Below are 13,081 nucleotides of genomic sequence, written 5' to 3'. Positions count from 1 at the left end.
GAGAACTGAGAACTAAGGCGGGTTAGTCAAAGTCCTCCTTTTTGCCTGAGTATTTTGTGCTTCCAGAGGTTCTGGCATGCCTGCGACTGGGGAAAAGAAACTTGGAGAAAATATTTAGCCATTATTACTTCCAACTGTGTCTCCTTTTGCACACTAAATATGTTTGCCTCCTTTTTTCTTCCACCATTCTGCTGTGAACGAGGCATGGGTACAGCCCCAGGAGGTGGCTGCAGCTGTCTCTCTTCTCCCCCAGCCTTTCCACCATCCACTTGGTTTAGAGTTTCACAAGAGACCCTGTGAAGGAATCACAGCCCCCACCATCCCAGTGGGGATAACGTTTCAATGGGCCATTTTCCCCTGCATTGCTTCCTCTCTCTCCAGCTGTAGCCTGTTCAGCTGGGTGAAGGGAAGAAAAACAGTGGTTCGCCCTCTCATCCAAATATTGTCTGTTCTGCACTTCAGTCTCTTCAAGGTAAAGTGCTGAAAGGGGATGACACAGTTTGCAACTGTGATTGGAGGGCTGGCAGCTGGAGCAAGTCTTCAAGCCGTGGGGGCATCGACAACTCAGATTGGCACAAAGGCTTTTGCCAAGGGCACCAGAGAGGTTGCAACAGGTGAAACAGACATGTTGCTGCTAATCTTTCTGGGTGCTTCTGTTACCATCTTGAGAGTCCTGCACGTACACAAATTAGGGGCAACATAGGCTTCTGTTAGCCAGAGGCTATAATCCAATAGATTTTAGCTTTCTATTATAATTCTTCATGATGGATGTTTCAGTTTGTACCAACTTCAGTTTTGCAGCAAAGGGCATGTCAGTATTGGATTGAGCTGAATCTGGCAAACGGAGGGATATAGAAATCAGCACAACCATTATTGTTCTTCATTATTTATTTACTTATTCATTCTTTCATTCACCTTTCTCCTGGGAATTAAGATGGTTTTCTCAGAGCTCTCTCGCATTCACGTGCATGTAAATGCAAAAGACATTTATTTTGCCCTTGTATTGATGTCATCTAAATTTGTTCAGTTCTGAAATGAGAAAATCCCCAGTATTGCAATCAGAATAAATTAAAAGAAAATACTTTTGCATGGTGTTGGAAAAATTAATTTTTAGCACAATTCCCAGTGGCCATGCTGACTGGCAATTAAGATTTTTTTAAAAAGATTTCCAAGCTTTGCTTTTCACAGTAATTGATCATACTTCCATCATCCATCCCTACGTTTTATGGGGAAAATATTATTGGCATAGTCTAACCTGATGAAAATAGTGGGGATTCTCCCTCCAACCTCAACTGATGAATTAAAATAGGAACATGATAACATGAAGAGTTTACGAGGATACACCCAAGAGAGTCTATTTTCATTGTCTTCTTGGATTCCACCTCTAGCCCTGTGTTCACCTACATAAAGTACTGCTCATCCTGCCTAGCCATTTGCTCAGTGCCAATTGCTCTGGTCCCTGCTGGTCAGTTGTGCAGAGTGCAGCTCTCTGAGTACTACCTCCATGACTGCCACCCATGATCATAATTGCAGTTACCCTATGGACCGGCCAGCATGGAATAGGACAGAAAAATGTTGAAGCCTGCTACCTGGAAAGGATATTAAGTGAAACTGGCAGGTCCAAAGACTAGCAAACATTCATCTTCATTAAGAATTATTTTGATCAACTTGGCTTCGTCAACTATAGCTAAGGACAAAAGCAAAACAAAATAAAAATCCCTCAAGATCTGAGCGGGATGGGAAGTTTAATGAATAACAGAATTGGAACTGGAACAGCTAATGCCAATGGATATGCAATCCTTTTTTACAGGTTGCCAACGGCTATTGAGAGTTACATTGAGACCACAACAGGGCAGATCATCAAACATCTGCCTAATTGCAGTGTGGAGAGGATTTGTCACTTTTCTGGATCGCTGTGGTCAGCAAAAGGCCCCAACTGGGATTTCTGAACATTGAATAATTCAACTGGCCATGTTCTTCCTGTGATGTTTCTAATTCCGTTCAATATGGATCCTACCAAGTCCTACAGCACTCTCTGTCAAAACATCGTAACCCACTGAAACGTAACCCACAGAGCTTCTAAAATGCAAACTGTCCTCTTTGCACTCCTTGGAAGAAGAAGCCCACTCAGCCTAGCATCTTGTCTATGGCTGATGACAATCTCTAAACCACAGAAGCCACTAGAAAGGCCAGTGAGGACTTGCAAACTCTGCTAGGTTGTCAGTCTGCCAGCAAGCAGTGTTTTGGACAACATAGCGTAAGAGATACATCAGGGGCAGGGTTTGTTCTTGGGTCAACAGCTGAGACTGAGAATGGGGTTCTAAATGAGGGTTCCAACCTATAGGTGGATTGAACAGCCAGAGAAAAGTTGGCATGAGAAATATGTTATTTGAAGGGATGGAGCCAAGAACACAATAACATAGAAAGCCTAACCTGTCAGAGGTTGAAGGTTGGCCGATTCATGTGACACATCAAATACTTTTAACCCACACATTCAGGTGGCACCCAGATTTGGCACCCAATGGCAAGCTTCTGCTTTCTCAAAGGCTCATCATATGATTCAGCATTAGCTATTTGTGTCCTGTGATCAGTGACATAGGAAGTTTTCCCTTTCTAATTGGACAGATCTCACTGCAGATGTAAACACTCAGGCAAGTGGGCTCCTAAATTAATAATTCCACATTGATATATATATTTGCAGTCACAGCTAGTGTCCCACTTAGCCATGAATGGCATGAATACTCACAGCACACATTACTCCCATATGAATTTTCCAGGTGAATGAAGGGGGCCATGTGGCATAGCTGATCCTTTGCCAGAAATTTTATACAGATGTGTAATGCTAAACATCATCTGAGTGGGCTGTTATTTCTACCCAAATATTGTCTGAATGCACTTGCTTCCCACACCCTAGTTTCCACTGTAAACTTCAAAAACATCAGTGTAGCACACAGATACAAGAACCTACTCAATCTATCCTCTGAGACCTGCTGCATCCTTGCAGGTTGAGGCTGGGAGAGTTCTGTTTTGAGATAGACCGGATTCCTTTTAAGTCCCTATTTGTAGAACCACAAAGTCGGGACCAAGTACTGTAGTGGATTCTAGTAAATGGTTGGCATGTGTGCTGAAGATGACATTGCAGCAAGCAGGCACCGTAACATCACTGTTGTCATTCAGCATGTTGAAAGGGTTTCTGAATGGATTGCATTCCCAGAGTTTATATTACAGATTCCCATGAGAATGGAAAGGTAGTCTAGCAGTAGAAATGGAGGCGTCAAAGGAACTTGTATCTTCCTGGTGAGTAGCATCAGTGATCAGACAAAGTCTTTGGTACCTGCAGCCTTTTCTGGCCTGGGAGTGGGGACATAATATGGCTCCTTGGGGACTGGAAACTGTCTCGCCTACATACCTATAGACAGACCACCAGCAGGTGAGAATCCTACCATGCCCTGACAGCCTTAGTGGTCCAGTGAAAGAGCCCAGCTGCCTGCTAATGTGCCAGAACCGATGCATTCATCACAGTCAGTGAATGAGTCCATTGAGCAAGAGCTGAAGAAACGGCTGCCGGTAGGGGCTTTCTTGTCCTACCCTGAACAGCCTGCTCCGACCTCAGGCACTCTGGACTAAGGGGAGGGGGCCAGGGGGCTTCGGATGTTTACTTAAGGCTCTCGGTGCCATTTCTATATAAATAAACTCCACTGTGAAAGGGAGACAGAGGGATTGGCATGCATCTCATTCAGCACCTCATATTTGCAAAATCCTGCCCTCCTCCCAGCAGCACTCGCCATCAGCGCCACACCTTCCCCCCCTTTTTCTTGGCACCACCGCGCACCAGCTCCCCTGTACCTTTGGCCCCTTTGCAAATGTTTGACAATGGTGTCTTGTCCAGCTGTGCTTGAGCCCAGGTGAATAAAGGATCTCTATTTCAGAGGAAGGATGTGGTTTCTGAAGGTCGCTCCATTCACACTGTTGGTTTCTTTTCCCTTTTTGCATTTTTCCCCTTATTCCTTTTTTCTCTGCCTTGCCAAAACCCCTGGAAAACAGCGCCATGGTCAATTACAGAGGCAAGAAGGAGAGTTCGTTAATATTGAACACAAGCTCTGAGCCAGCGGAGAGAGACAAGGAGGAGATTGTGTGTAAAAAACATGTAGGCCACCAAAGAGAGCAATGGCGTTTGTGTATTTATACTCTTCCATTGAGACCTCTCCTAGAGCCCCTCTTGTTCTTGAAGCACACAGAGACTGTGCCTTCTGGATCTCAATCAAAGAAAGAGCGACCCTGGCAGTAGAGATGGCAGAGGAGCAGCTTGGCATCCTTTGCCCACCCAGGCCAAAGGCAGTCGGCTGAGACTGAAATGGAACCTGTCTGAGGCCTGCGTGACTCAGAATAGAAGGCAGTTTGCCACCAAACCAGGAATAGAAATGCTATCGAAGCCTCCGCCGGCGCCATGAAACCTGCCCCAAGTGTGCAGATGTGAAGTATTGACTTTGGCAACAGAGGAGGTCCTGTGCCTTGTCCTGCTTGTAAAAAGTGAGATAGAACAGAAAGACCAGTATATATGTTTTTATATACCTCTGGTTGTGACAGGGTATGGCATAAAATACCAGCATTTGACGTAGAAATATAGATACACAACCTACATTAAGAGAAAAAGAGAATCCATAGCTGGAAAGAAAGAAAGCCAACTATCGTGGCATTCAAAACATTCTGGAATGTTAGGGCAAAGTAAGAACTGGCCTTTCCTTCTGGTACGTAAAGCCTACAATCTCCTGAGAAATCTATATGTGGGACAGGAAGCAACAGTTAGGAGTGGATATGGAACAAGTGAATGGTTCAAAATTGGGAAAGGAGTACGACAAAGCTGTATATTGTCTCCCTGCTTATTCAACTTATATGCAGAATACATCATGCAAAAGGCTGGACTGGATGAATCCCAAACCAGAATTAAGATTGCTGGAAGAAATATCAACAACCTCAGATATGCAGATGATACCACTCCGATGGCAGAAAGTGAGGAGGAATTAAAAAACCTCTTAATGAGGGTGAAAGGGGAGAGCGCCAAAAATGGTCTGAAGCTGAACATCAAAAAAACTAAGATCATGGACACTGGTCCCATCACCTCCTCACAAGATATGGGAAGATGGTGACAACAGCCACAAAATTAAAAGACGCCTGCTTCTTGGGAAGAAAGTGATGATGAACCTAGACAGCATCTTAAAAAGCAAAGACATCACCTTGCCGACAAAGGTCCGCATAGTCAAAGCTGTATTTTTTTCCAGTAGTGTTGTATGGAAGTGAGAGCTGGACCATAAAGAAGGCTTACCGCCAAAGAATTGATGCTTTTGAATTGTGGTGCTGGAGGAAGCTCTTGAGAGTCCCCTGGACTGCAAGGAGATCAAACCTATCCATTTTGAAGGAAATCCACCCTGAGTGCTCACTGGAAGGACAGATCCTGAAGCTGAGGCTCCAGTACTTTGGCCATCTCATGAGAAGAGAAGACTCTCTGTAAAAGACGCTGAGGTTAGGAAAGTGTGAACGCAAGAGGAGAAGGGGATGACAGAGGATGAGATGGCTGAACAGTATCATCGAAGCTACCAACATGACTTTGACCAAACTCCGTGAGGCAGTGGAAAATAAGAGGGCTTGGCGTGCTCTGGTCCATGGGGTCACGAAGAATCGGACAAAACTTAAGGATTAAACAACAACACAAATCTAAATCAAGAATGTCTAAATGTTTTTCAGAATATGAAAACCGTCCTATTCAGTTCCCAAGGAAAACAAGTGATTCTGGGTTCTGCCCAAAATATTAGAGCATATGGCTTAGACCATGTGAACTCTGATGTCAAGTATAAATTCCAGTGGCCTGTCATTTTTTGAAGAAAAGGGCTCTAGTTGGAAAGGGCATGTTATCATATTTGGCAGATGTCTGGTAAGGTAAAAAGGAACCCTTCCACATCTTAGCAGGTCAGATCCAGTACTCCTAATAAGCAGAGCAGATGTTTGTTCTCCAAATCCTTCTGAGGGTGGATTCTGAACTACACTTAGAGTGGAAGGAAGGGAACGCAGCTGCTGCAAGCCAGACATCAAATTAGCTTCCTTAGTCAAAGGACTTTCCCCTTTATTTCTCCTCAGAGACACCAATTAGTTCTCTGTAGAATATTAGGGAAATGTGGAAAGTAATTTGTGTAAGAGCAGCACTTACATAGAGTCCTAGGACTGATTATTCTTGTCTATAGATGGGACAGATATTTTTAGTGTTTAGCAGATTGAAGCATTTATGAATATGAAATGCACATAAAAAGTCCATGTATGTGCTGCTTCTACATGTGTAGCTTTGCAGGAAACCCATGGGGGTTGGAAGTGAGACCAGGAGGTGTGATTCTGCTTTCCATTTCATCTCATGGTGGCCAGAATTTAGGCATCTGTACAGAACCATTCTACAGTTTCTAGTGCAATGAATCACAGGTTCTGTGAGTACCTAACATGGACTTATGTGACTGCAACATGTCTGCTCAACTTGTCAAAATAGAAATGATCTGCTTCAGAGTAACAAACGGCAGCCCACCACCACTAACTACACCAGTCAGGATGAGGCAGGATGAGGGGTACCTCACCCTCAAATTTTAAAGTGTACCCCCTCCCCACTGTGCTGATCATGTTTTGCTCTCACTGTCAGGCAGTGATGTAAGGGGGAAGAAGGGAAGAGAAGCACAGAGATAGAAAAGCTTTCTGAAGTTCTAGAAAAATGGACCACCAAAATGTCATTACAGAACTGGCAGAACATCATTGTAACAAAAGTGCATACAGAGGAGAGGCAGTATTTGTTCTCAATCATCCCCAAATGCAGGACATGCAGCAATGGACTCAAGATGCAGGAAGCCAGATTTCTGCTGAACAGCAGGAGAAAAATCCTGTTAAAGCAGTATAGCAATGGAACTAATTGCCTCATGTGGTGGTGAGTGCTCCAGTGCTGGAGGCATTCCAGAGAAGTTTGGACAACTACATACCTTACATATATCCTTTGATTTGTATTCCTGCGTTGAGCAGGAACTTAGACTCAATGGCCTTACAGGCCCCTTCCAACTTCATGATTCTTTGATAACAAAAACATGGAGTCCATGTGCCCTAGTGTTTCACCCATGGGATGAGACTGTGTGTACATTTTATTTATTTATTTATTTATTTATTTATTTATTTATTTATTTATTTATTTATTTATTTATTTATTTATTCATCCTTCATTCATTCATTCATTCATTCATTCATTCATTCATTCATTCATTGAGCTTATATGCCACCCATTTAGACATAGTAAGTCTGCGCCTAGGTCTCATAATATTCTAGAGCTAAAAGTTTCCTGCAGCTCGTCAGAAAAGCCAGGGGTCATTGACCAAACATTCCAGGTTTTCTTATGATTGTTGCATGGTGCAGGATTATCAATCTGTTTGTCAGCTTTCACCCTAAACCTCACGCACCCCATGAGGTTAACAGACCGTGGCAAGGCAGCACCTTACTGGCTGGGGGCTGCCCAGTTTAAGGGGGGCTGTAGCTACCTAGTGAGGTGCAATGACCTCTCCCACCATTGGAAGTAGCCCCTGGCATCATGCTCTACACCAATCAAGCAAAGACTTATAACCAGTAACTGCTACTTCCCATGTTGTTTTGACACTGTATGTGAAGCTAGAGTGTCCTCTCCAGAGCATGAAGCCTGGGTAAAATATTATGGAGGATAGACCTGCCATAGAGACAGGTGTCCCAAGCAGAAAATCCCCCTTCTCCACATCACTGAAGTAGTCCAATAGAAAGGGAAGAGCCAATAGCACTGGTTCCAGCAACGTTGCAAGGGCTGCCAGAGCGTAACTATATTATTGTAAAATAGCCTAGAAATTGAACAGCAACATGATTAAACAATGAAAGTTTGCCAGACAAATGGGTTTTCAACTTCTGTTTAAGCAAGCTTAGAAGAGTTAAACACTGGAAGGGTATTCTGACATCATGCAGAAGTCACTGCAATAGGCTAATCTCTTTTGCTTTCACACTGAACCCCCCATGATGATAGTACTGAAACCTTGAGCCTCTTTCAGGACTGATCTGTCTGGTGATGTGGATATGCTGCAAAACTGAATCTTGAGATCCAATCTATGTAGCTTCTTTGCTGATCCCTTTTGGTATATTGCACTAGGATCTTTCTGGCCAGTTGTTTTCAGAAAGTAACAGGTTTACAAATATTTGTGTAGAAATTGTAGAAAAGTTTGACAACTGATTAAATTCCTTCTTGAAATAACTTTGAGTTCTATTCTGCTATTTCTACATTCCATGTGCAAGCAAGGAAAATAAATAATGCCAAGGGACAGGCAGAATCTTACAGATAATTAATTTCTAGTTTGTGTGACTCACAGAAAACCTTGGCCTCAGCTGGAATTTCTTCCTATGAAACCAAGTGATTCAAAACACAATATGTTTCAGTCTGCAAATCATTTACCAGTGAGTGACTAACATTCACCCACCCCAAGGCATATATTGTGTTTACCTTTATTGTTGACAACAGGGGAGAGATGTATATCTTTGTGATCTCTCAATTGTGAATGTTCGCTTGTACTTGTAAGCTGTAATATATCAGAAGACCTTTCATCTCAGTTTTCCTGTGAGGAACTGCAAAATGAACACTCAGCCAGAAATAAACTTCTCATACTGCACTATTGTTTTGACTGCCATATCAAAATCCGTGTACAATCTATTATACAATCCTTCTCTTAATATTATTCATAATCCTAATGCTCACAGCTACAAGTTGTGCCAAGAGTCAAGAAGCAATTGGCTATCTATAAAGTCAACCTAATATACTGTGACTAATTTATGTTAGCAAATTTTAGATATGGCTTAAACCATCCTTTTCAGGACCTTTACTATCTTTTGAAAAGTACTAAATGGAAGATTATCCATATATATTTAAGAATATAAAAAGATCCCCATTGGATCAGATCAAGAACTATCTTATCAGGTTTCTGTCCCCACAATGGTCCACCAGATATCCCAGATGCTCTCAAGCATAAAATGAGTGAAACAGTATGCTCCCACATATGGTCTTCAGAAACTGGCACCCAAAGGCATGTTGCCTCTGATACCAAAGGTAGCATATAGTCTTTATGGCTCATAGCCAATTATAGCTTTAGCATGCATAATTTTATCTAATCTCCTTCTGAAATAATCCAAGCTGGTGACCACCACTACACCTTATGAAGGCAAAACCCACTATTCAACTATGTGCTGTGAAAGCATGTAGTTTAGAGCATATGTACCTGAGCTGAACCACATGGTGGCTGAGGATTCTGGGAGTCATGATCCAAAAAAGGAAACTTCTCCAAACACTAATACATTTACAGTTCTCATAAATTAGGGTTGTGAAACCATGGCTCGCCAGATGTTATTGGACTGCAAGTCTGAACCTCAGGCTCCCTGAAGATGGTCTATAATGCATAGAATTGTACGCCAAAGACTTGGGAAGATCACAGTCCCCCATTATATAATTTTGGTATTTTGGATCGAAAGCATTTGGGCAGAGTGAATTGCCATAGAGACAGGTGTCCCATTCTGATATGGCGGACAATTTGTTGGTGAGATTTTATATCCTTTATGACTGTTCAAGGCTAGGCACTTCAAACTGTATCAGATCTGGCATGATAATCTGTCCTCTTCATGATGAATTTAGCATATATAGCTCTGTGGTTAGCCAGTGGTTAAAACGCTGTACTGCAGCTAAAAACTGTGCTCACGACCTGGGGTTCAAATCCCAGGTAGCCGGCTCAAGGTTGACTCAGGCTTCTATCCTTCCGAGGTCGGTAAAATGAGTACCCAGCTTGCTGGGGGGGAGGCAATGTGTAGCCTGTATAATTAAATTGTAAACCGCCCGGAGAGTGCTTGTACAGTGGGGTATTGACTTAAGAACGGCTCGAGTTAAGAACATTTTGACTTAAGAACCACTCTCATAGGAAAATATTGACTTGACTTACATACTAAGATTTGAGTTAAGAACTGAAAAAAAAACATGTGGGAGGCAGGGAAAGTGCAAAATTTGAACTTTCAGTTAACTGTTGGGCAGTGAAAAGGGTGCCTGTCTGCTTCCTCACTCCTCCCAGCGTTTAGAGAGTGCATTGGGAGACAGTCTTCAGACTGCCTGGACTGTATTTTCCCTGCCTTCCCTGAACCTTTCTTGACCTAAGAAAAAAAGAAACAAAATATCCCCCTCTAGTGGTCGAAGGCAGAATAGCAGCTTCCCATTAGTTTCTATGGACGGAAAAGAGCCGATACGGATCAAATGGTTCTCAATGCATTCTTATGGGAAATGCAGATTTGACCTGAGAACCTTTTGACTTGAGAACCGCCTTCCAATACGGATTAAGTTCTCAAGTCAAGACCCCACTGTAGCGCTATGGGGCGGTATATAAGTCCAATAAATAAATAAAATAAATAAATAAATTGCCACAGATAGCCCATATACAAGGTACAAGGGGTTGTGTGTGACTCTACAGAAAAGGGAAGTTGCTGAAATTTCCTAAGACTGGAATTGCAGTTGTCTGCACTTTTTGTGAGAATACACAGAGAGAGAGAGAGAGAGAGAGAGAAAGAGAGAGAGTTCAACTTCAGGAGGCTGATAATTGTCCTTCAAATATTTAGTGGACAAGGTAAACTGTGAATGCAGAGTGATAATGTGTACTGAACTGTCATCTAACAGGTGCATTCACCTACCAATTCTCCTTACTTGGCTGACATTAGGTGGTCAGTCTTATTGCCTGGGAATTGCTCTCAAAACATTGTACTGTATCTTGGAAACCTAGAATACCTATTTTGTAGCATGTGCTGAATCTTAAATCGCTGAACATTTTAACATTTTGAATGGTAGGGTATGGTGATTAACATAATGTACACATCTGTAACCTCTAACTATGAGGTTGACTAGATAAGTCAATACGTTGGGTATGCAGCCATGGAGCCAGAGATTAGGAGTTAAATTCCACGCTGTGCCTTCTATGAGAAGAACCTGACTGTCTTGAGCAAGCTTGTACAGTCGTAGAGCACCACCAGATAGGAATGGTAACTTACTTCTGATTACTCTATAACTAGAAAATCTTAGAAAGGGTTGACATGAACTGGAACCAACTTGACCAGATTCCATTTTTATATTACTAAATATGAGTAATTGGTATTTGAGTTGTAGCATTTAGAAATAATAGAATAGAATAGATTACCTGATTGTTTGATTTGCTTATTACTATATGTGCTAGTGTATCACACTGTTGTTGTTGTTTAGTTGTTAAGTCGTGTCCAGAGCACACCAGGCCCTGGACACGACTTAACAACTAAATAACAAGTTGTTGTTTAGTCGTTGTTCATGGACCAGAGCACACCAGGCCCTCCTGTGTTCCACTGCCTCCCGGAGTTTGGTCAAATTCATGTTGGTAGCTTTGATGACACTGTCCAGCCATCTCATCTTCTGTCACCCCCTTCTCCTCTTGCCTTCACTCTTTCCCAACATCAGGGTCTTTTCCAGGGAAGTTTCTCTTCTCATGATATGGTCAAAGTATTGAAGCCTCAGCTTCAGGATCTGTCCTTCCAGTGAGCAATTAGGGTTGATTTCCTACTATTGCAGGACAAATCTGGCTTCAAATTCTCATTTGTCCACAAAGCCCAGCAGTTAACTTCATGCTACTTATGGATCTTCAGCTCAACCAAACTCAAAGATTTATTGTATGGATAAAAATGGGGAGAACTACTACATTTGAACTCCTTGGAAGAAAAGCAGGGTATAACTAAAACAAAAAAATCCAAAACAATGTTTTCCTTATCTAGCATTAAACAAATTCCTCTATCAGAGATTGATATATTTTCCTCACCTTTGTATCAGTGAGAACATTTGTGTACTCATCTTCAAAATAATAAAGACAACATAGAGACTCCTTTCTTTCTGCCAGTGTAATATAAAGCACACAGAAGTCATAAGCTAGAAAGACGTTGACATACTCCTTTAAATCTAACATCTGAGCAGGGACTCAAGTCCTACACCCTCCAAGGCCCTTCAGTAAAAGGCTACACTAATTCTGTAGATATTAAGATAACAATCTCATAATATGTCCTGCTGGCCAGCAAAATAATCAATAAATTGAAAAAGAGCTAATGTGGCCATACTTCTCTAGTACATGAGTTTCAGGCTAACTAAAAATGAGAGGCTCCTGTAGGGCCTGCCCAGGGTGGGGGAGGGTCCCTCCAAGCCCACAACAACTGGAGACCATTTTATTGTTTAACATTCCTGATCTTTTCTGTCAGGGCTGAACCAATTGTCCCTAATCCACCAGGCTCTACTGCCCAAACAAATGCAGCTGAATCCTCGGCATCCTGTTCCCACTGAACAGGCATCTTTTGTGAGGGGGGATTTAGAGTGTAGCCCAGTAAATCCAGCTAGTTTCCTGAGTTAGGGTTCCCACACACTCTCTATCAGCTGCCAGGTCCTGCCCAGCGCCCATAACACAGGGTATGGGGATGCCCTCAGTTCCTGACCTGTTCAGCACTGGCCACAGGCTCTTCTCTGCCCCTCCCCCAAGCCTTCTGGAGAGAGATAGGTTGAACCTTAAGGATCTTTCTGACACACTGCAAGTTCCTTTTGTAATGTGTGAGGCATTTAGTTATGCATACTTCTCTTTCTTTCCTTCACTGTCACCCGCCAGCATATCAGTTGACACATCTCACATCTGTTCTTCCCTGTAGCAACTGCTATCCTTTTTATGGGGTGTGCAGTTCTGAGGAATGGGTTCCAGTAGGCAGAGCAGCCATTTTGGATCCATATGATACAACACTGTTGTACATGGTAGAGTAATTGATTTGAAGCTTTCACGAAAGCTTTACCAAATGGGATGTGAATAGGGTTGGGAGGAAGGTATGTGGTTTGTATTGACACAGTCTAGGCCAGCGATGGCAAGCCTATGGCACGCGTGCCACAGCTGGCATGCAGAGCGCTCTCTATGGGCATGTGAGCCATAAGTCGCCAGATCGCTCCCTGCCTGCGCAGCCAAACCTGATGAGACGGCTG

This window comes from Pogona vitticeps, chromosome 2, assembly GCF_051106095.1.
Source record: "Pogona vitticeps strain Pit_001003342236 chromosome 2, PviZW2.1, whole genome shotgun sequence".
NCBI lineage: Eukaryota > Metazoa > Chordata > Lepidosauria > Squamata > Agamidae > Pogona > Pogona vitticeps.
The sequence above is the reverse complement of the archived record's forward strand: the minus strand, read 5'-3'. Positions refer to the sequence as shown.